Source organism: Neophocaena asiaeorientalis, unplaced genomic scaffold (assembly GCF_003031525.2).
Source record: "Neophocaena asiaeorientalis asiaeorientalis breed wild unplaced genomic scaffold, Neophocaena_asiaeorientalis_V1.1 scaffold675, whole genome shotgun sequence".
NCBI classification, from domain to species: Eukaryota; Metazoa; Chordata; class Mammalia; order Artiodactyla; family Phocoenidae; genus Neophocaena; species Neophocaena asiaeorientalis.
This window is the reverse complement of record NW_020173713.1, coordinates 626,349-634,524: the sequence shown is the minus strand read 5'-3', so window position 1 is coordinate 634,524 and position 8,176 is coordinate 626,349.

Sequence of the window (8,176 nt, the reverse complement as noted above, 5' to 3'; positions counted from 1 at the left end):
TTGTCTTTTGACAGTTTGCTTAAAATGTATTTCAGTGTGGATCTTTTTGAGTATATCCTACTGGGAGTTTTTTGAGCTTTTTAATACGTAGATACATGTATTCCACTAAACTTCTTAAGTTTTTGGCTAGTATTTTTCCAAATATTCTTTCTGTCCTTTTCTCTCTCTCTTCCTTCTTCGATTCCTATAATGTGTATGTTGCTCTGCTTGATAATACCCCACAGGTTCCTTAGGCTCTCTTCACTGTTCTTCATTATTTTTCACTCTTCTTTTAGACTGGATAATTTGAATTGTTCTGTCTTCAAATTTGCTGATTCTTTATTCTGGCTGCTCAGATCTACTGTTGAATTGTTCTAGTGAATATTTTCATGAACCCACTGCTGTACCTTTCAGCTCCTGAATTTCTATTTGTTTCCTTTTTACAATTTCTATCTCTTCATAGATTTTCTCATTTTGTTCATATATTGTTTTCCTGATTTCCTTTAGTTCATTGTCTATGGTTTCCTTTAACTCTTTGATCATATTTAATACAGTTGATATGAAGTATTTTTTTTTTAGTAAGTCAAAAGTGTGGAATTTCTCAGGGATTGTTTCGTTCAATTTAGTTTTTTTTTCCCCGTGAATGGGCCATAGTTTTCTGGGTTTTTTCTTTGTTTGTTTTTTTATACCTTGTGGGTTTTTGTTGAAAACTTAACATTTGAATAATATGATGTAGTAAGTGTTGAAGTCAGATTCTCCTCTTTCCCCAAGGTTTTCTATTTATGATTGTTGAAGGCTGAAATCATTCATTTGTTTAGTGACTTTCCAAACATAATTTTTTTTTTTTGAAGTACGTGGGCCTCTCACTGCCGTGGCCTCTCCCACTGCGGAGCGAGCACAGGCTCCGGACGCACAGGCTCAGTGGCCATGGCTCATGGGCCCAGCCGCTCTGCAGCATGCGGGATCCTCCTGGACCGGGACACGAACCTGCGTCCCCTGCACCGGCAGGCCGACTCTCAACCACTGTGCCACCAGGGAAGCCCCAAACATAATTTTTAAACATCTTTATTGAAGTATAATTGCTTTACAATGGTGTGTTAGTTTCTGCTTTATAACAAAGTGAATCAGCTGTATGTATACATATATTCCCATATCTCCTCCCTCTTGCATCTCCCTCCCACCCTCCCTATCCCACCCCTCTAGGTGGTCACAAAGCACCAAGCTGATCTTGTGCTATGCAGCTGCTTCCCACTAGCTATCTATTTTACATTTGGTAGTGTATATAAGTCCATGCCACTCTCTAACTTCATCCCAGCTTACCCTTCCCCCTCCCTGTGTCCTCAAGTCCATTCTCTACATCTGCGTCTTTATTAATATGCTTGGATTTAGGTCTAAATTTAAACGTTTTCTCTTTCTTCCCCCGATCTATATTCCTCTGTTTCCTCATATTACCTTCTTTTGTTTAAACATTTATTAGTATTCCATTTTAATTTGCCTGTTATGATTTTTACTTTATATCTTTGTATAAATATTTCAGTGATTGTTCTAGGGATTTCCGTATAGATACTTAACTTTTTACAATCTACTTATGATCCATATTTTTCATTTCAAGTGGAGTATAGAGTCTTTAACACCTTATGAATCCATTTATTTCTCCCTTTGTTATATGTCTTATATATTACACATGCATACACGGAAAATCCCTTTGAACAACATTATAATTTTTTCTTTCAACCATCAAACATATTTTAAAGAATAGTAGATGAGAAGATTAGTTCATTTTATTTACCCAAATATTTATCATTTCTCTTGTTCTTTCTTTATTTTCAATATTCCAAGTTTCCTTTTGGTTTTATTTCTCTTCAGTCTAAACTTCCTTTAATATTTCTTTCAGAGAATGTCTCTTGGCAGTGAATCCTCTTAGTTTTCCTTCCTCTTGGAATGTCTATATTTATTGCTCATTCATTAAAGGTATTTTTTCTGGATATAGAATTTGGGGTTGACAGTTCTTTAACACTTGAAAAGATTTTTGCTTCCTTTTAGCCACTGTGGTTTCTGATGAGAAATACACAGCTTTTCAAATTGTTGTTCTCCTATTGGTAATGTGTCATTTTTTGTTCTGTCTTCTTCAATGTTTTTTATTTGTGTTGTTTTTCAGCAGTTTGATTATGTTGAGTGTGGGCATGTATTCCTATGAGGTATTTTGTTTGAGGTTTCCTGATCTTAAATTGGTTGGTTTGTGATTGTTACCAATTTGGAGAAGCTTTTAGCAATTGGTATATCTAATAATGTTTTAACACTAGGCTCTTTTTTCTCTATTTCTGAGACTCAGTTGACACAAGTGTTAGACCTTTGATATTATATCTGAGTCTCTGTTCATTTTAAAATATTTTTTATATTTATTTACTTTATTTTCTTTATCTTTTTGGCTATGTCGGGTCTTAGTTGTGGCATGCGGGATCTTTTGTTGCGGCGCACGGGCTGTTCGTTGTGGCACTTGGGTTTCTCTCTAGTTGTGGCATGCAGGCTTTCCCTCTAGTTGTGGCGTGCGGGTTTTCTCTCTCTAGTTGTGCCTCGTGGGCTCCAGGGTGTGTGGGCTCTGCAGTTGTGCCGCATGGGCTCCAGAGTGTGTGGGCTCTGTAGTTTGCGGCACTCGGGCTCTCTCGCTGAGGTGCGCGAGCTCAGTAGTTGTGGCATGTGGGCTTAGTTGCCCCATGGCATGTGGGATCTTAGTGCCCCCCCACCAGGGATCGAACCCCTGTCCCCTGCTTTGGAAGGCATATTCTTTACCACTGTACCACCAGGGAAGTCCCTCTGTTCATTTTTAAATGACATTTCTTCCTGAAAATTAATTGACCACCTATTAAACAACACTTGAATGAGAGAATAAATAGAAATGATAATTATGGAATTTTTTAAAAAGATAGTGAAATTAGTATATATCAGGATCTTTGTTATATATGAAAAGCACGGTTAGAGGAAAATTCAAAGTCTTACACTTTTTATCAATTAAATAGCATTTTAAATAATTTAAAATTATAAATAACAACTAAAAATAATAAAAATGAATAAAATTTATAGTTCAAACAGTTAAAGAAACAAGGTAAGTCAAAAGGAAGTATGAAGAAGGACATACTAAATATAAAATTAGCAAGTAGAATGTAGTAATGATGTAGAAAAGAGAAAAACATGTTCTTTCTTGGTTTCTTGAAAAATATTAATAGACATACCACTAGCTAACATAATCAGGAAAAAAAGGAGAAAGCAAAGACATACAATACAAAATAAGAAATTATAAGGGAAAAGAACTATTTTTTATAATTTTTAAATTTTATTTTATTATTTTATACATCAGGTTCTTATTAGTCATCAATTTTATACATATCAGTGTATACATGTCAATCCCAATCGCCCAATTCATCACACCACCACCCCCACCACCCCGCCACTTTCCCCAGTTGGTGTCCATATGTTTGTTCTCTTCATCTGTGTCTCAATTTCTGCCCTGCAAACCGGTTCATCTGTACCATTTTTCTAGGTTCCACATATATGCGTTAATATATGATATATGTTTTTCTCTTTCTGACTTACTTCATTCTGTATGGCAGTCTCTAGATCCATCCATGTCTCAACAAATGACCCAATTTCGTTCCTCTTTGTGGCTGAGTAATATTCCATTGTATATATGTACCACATCTTCTTTATACATTCGTCTGTTGATGGGCATTTAGGTTGCTTCCATGACCTGGCTATTGTAAATAGTGCTGCAGTGAACAATGGGGTGCATGTGTATTTCTTAATTTTGGTTTACTCTGGGTATATGCCCAATAGTGGGATTGCTGGATCATATGGTAATTCTATTTTTAGTTTTTTAAGGAACCTCCATACTGTTCTCCATAGTGGCTATATCAATTTACATTCCCACCAATAGTGTAAGAGGGTTCCCTTTTCTCCACACCCTCTCCAGCATTTGTTGTTTGTAGATTTTCTGATGATGCCCATTCTAACTGGTGTGAGGTGATACCTCACTGTAGTTTTGATTTGCATTTCTCTAATAATTAGTGATGTTGAGCAGCTTTTCATGTGCTTCTTGGCCATCTGTATGTCTTCTTTGGAGAAATGTCTATTTAGGTCTTCTGCCCATTTTTGGATTGGGGGAAAAGAACTATTGAATCTGAAGAAATGTCAGAAAATAATTCAACCTAGTTCACAGGCTTCTATCAAAGTAAATTTTAAAACTTTATGAGATGAATAATTTCCTAAGGAAATATTTGTTACCAAAATTGATACTATTAGAGTTAGAAAGCCTAAATAGACCAATTTCCTAAAAGAAAGAGAACAGGTTATCGACTAGTCTACCAGAAAAGCTCAAGGCCCAGATGACTTCACAGGGGAGTTCTACCAAACTTTCAAAGACCTGATTGTTACATTGATCTGTAAATTGTTTTACAGTATTGAAAAGCAAGGAAAACTACTTAATTTTTTAGGTAAAGCAAGTATAAGTTTTTAACATAAACCTTATAAAAACAGTATGAAGAATAAAAGCATAGAATATGATCACTTATTAATATATTAGCAAACAGATCCAGCATATTAAGAAAATAATAGTCCATGACCAGGAAGATTTTATGCTAATAATTCAAAGTTGGTTGAATATTATTAATTCCATAAAGAAAATATATAATGCCGATAGTTCTAAAAAGAAAACTCATATGATTCTTTTTGTAGATACCTATAAAAGACCTTTGATAAAAGTGAACACTCATTCTTAATACAGTAGAAATTGATAGTTTTTTAATGGAAGAAACACTAGAGGCACTTCCACTAATATCAGGAACTAGTTAAAGTTGTCTACTCTCTCCACTGTTATTCAACATTTTACCAGAAGTATTAGCCAATGCAATGACAAGAGAAGTTTATTTATGGCATAGGAATTGGAAAAGAGGATACACTATTATCTCTATTTGCATATTACATGAAAGTGTACCTGGAAAACTTAGAGAATCAATGGTAAAAATAACTCAAATAATAAAATATTTTATTAGAGGAGCAGGCTATAAAATTGACATAAATAAATCAATAGTCTTCACTTACACAAATAAATAATAACCAATTGGAGGACACAATGGTAGAAAAAACCCCATTAACCATAACAACAAAGAGGATAAAATACTTAGGAATACATTTAACCAAAAAATGTGAAAAGCTTTTATGAGATAAATTTTCAAATCCTCATAAAAGGCAAAAACAGAGACTCTAAAAAAATGGCAAGATATCCCTTGTTTATGACAGGAAGACTCAACATCATAAAGATGTCAGTTCTTCCTAAATTAATTTTAATTTGATGCAATCTCAATAAAAATACCAACACACATCTTTCTGGAACTAGACAAGTTGATAACTAAACTTCATATGGAAAAATAATCATTCAAGAATCTCCAGGAAAACACTAAAGAAGAAAAGCTACAAGGGGAGGGGGGACTATCCCTACCATACATTAAAACACACTATAGAGCCTCTGTAATTAAAACAGTGTGGAACTAGCTTATGAATAGACATACCAGTGGAATAGAATAAAAAATCCAGATAAAGAAGATGTGGGGGGCTTCCCTGGTGGCACAGTGGTTGCGGGTCCGCCTGCCGATGCAGGGGACACGGGTTCGTGCCCTGGTCTGGGAAGATCCCACATGCTGCGGAGCGGCTGGGCCCCTGAGCCATGGCCGCTGAGCCTACGCGTCCAGAGCCTGTGCTCCGCGGCGGGAGAGGCCACAACAGTGAGAGGCCCGCGTACCGCAAAAAAAAAAAAAAAAAAAAAAAGATGTGGTACATATATACAATGCAATATTACTCGGCTATAAAAAAGAATGAAATAATATCATTTGCAGCAACATGGATGGACCTATAGATTGTCAGACTGAGTGAAGTAAGTCAGACAAAGACAAATATCATATTGCTTTATGTGGAATCTTAAAAAATGGTACAAATAAACTCATTTACAAAACAGAAATAGAGTCACAGATGTAGAAAACAAACTTATGGTTACTGGGGGGAAGGGGGGGCAGGATAAATTGGGAGATTGGAATTGACATATACACACTACTATATATAAAATAGATAACTAATGAGGATCTACTGTACAGGACAGGGAATGCTACTCAATACTCTGTAATGACCTATATGGGAAGAAAAGAATGGATATATGTATATGTATAACTGATTCACTTTGCTGTACAGCAGAAACTCACACAATATTGTAAATAAATACACTGTAATAGAAATTTTAAAAATTAATAAAAAGTTATGTTTATACTGTAGGAAAAAAAACAAAAAGAATTGAAAATCCAGAGATAGACCCAAATAAAAATGGAATAGAATTTTGGTATATGATGAAGGTGGGATCTCAATACATTGGGACAAAAATGGACTTGTAAAATAAATGGTACTTGGACAACTGGATAGCAGTTTGGGAAAAAATAAGATAAAATTAGATACACACTTCACACCATATAGAGAGTAAACTTCAAATAGATCAGGAATCTAAATGTTAAAAATACCATAAAAGTGCTAGAAGCAAATATGGGTGAATTCCTCTTTAGCCTGGGTATAGGAAAAAGTTTTTAAACTATGAGTCAAAATCCAGATGCAATGAAAGAAAAGGTTGAGAAATTTGACTGCATAAAAAATTTAAAAGATAGCTTCTGCATGGCCAAAAAATCCCCCACATCATAAATAAAATCAAAATTCAACTAGCAAATTGGGAGAATATATTTGCCACATAAATAACAGACAAAAGGCCAAAATCCCTAATATTTAAAGAACTCTTAAAAATTTAGGAGCAGAAGATGAGAGTTTTTGTTTCAGAAGTCACACTTTACTTGTTTCTGCAGTTTGCTTTTTTTTTCTCTTAACAGTAAGGTTTAGGGTTTTATTACTCTCAAATACAAATAGAACTACTTCATTCTGTTTAATTCCTTCATAGTAGAACATTCCACAGTGTGGCACAATTAATGAACCATTTAGCTTTTGAGGGTATTAATTGATTCAGCACATATCTATTAAGCACCTACTGTGTCTCAGTCAGCACTGGATACCCTAAAAATAATAAGGAAAAAAGCAGCCCGTGCTCTCATAGAGCTGATAGTTTAATAGTGGGGACAGACAGGAGAGAAGTGCATAATCCAGTATAAGAATCTTCTCCTGACCTTCACATCCCATCCCACCCTAGCTGCTCTTCTATATCTCCTTCAAGATTGAGATAGCAGGTTACCCTACCTGCCTCCACCCACATTTCTGGTAGTCATTCCATACCCCCTGCCCAATCAGATGGTTTCTGACCTACTGTGTTTGGTCACCACCAGTCACCTCCAATGTGAACATCACAATGGGTGTTGATTAGTCCTCATCTCATCTTATTTAAAGTCTGCAATCATTGACACCTGGTGACATTTTCCACTTCCCTATTTTTAAATTCTGTCTCAGGCCACTATTCTTCAGTATTCCTTGATGAAGACTGAGCAGCAAAATTGTTCTCACCAACTCCAACACCACATATCCAATTGACTGCTAGATTCAAGTTCAGTGAGAATATAAATGAACTCATCTTCTTTCAATGTACCAAGTTTCTCTTAGTTCTCAGTCCTCTATTTGTGCTAATGAGTTTCCAAAGATGGCTTCTGATGAGTGATGACTCAGTATTCACAACTTTGTATAGTCATTTTCCACACTGAATATGGGCTAGCTCTGTGACTAAAGAATAAAGAAGTGATGGTATGCCATTTCCAGGCCTAAGCTTTAAGAGAGCCTGACAGCTTCCCATTTCACACCACAGGGAGTCCTGATATACCCTGTAAGAAGATCAGCTATCTTCTTGTAAGGAACAATTAAAAAGCTAGTATAGTGAGGGAGAGGCTCTGAGACTACGTGAAGAGAGAGAGAGAGGCCTAGCAGTCTCAGTTGAGTCCGGCTTTCCAACTGTCCCCTTCCAAGGATCCAGATATATCTACATAAACTGTCATAGATTTTCCAGATTGGTCAAGCCCTTGGATGACTGCTGACCCAGCCAATATCAAGTGGAGCAGAAGAAACAACCAGCATATAATCTAAGAGGTAATAAAACAGTGGTTATTTGAAGCCACTGTCTATGCACCATCTTACCCAATACCAACCACCATATAACCCAAACAACAATACAACAAAA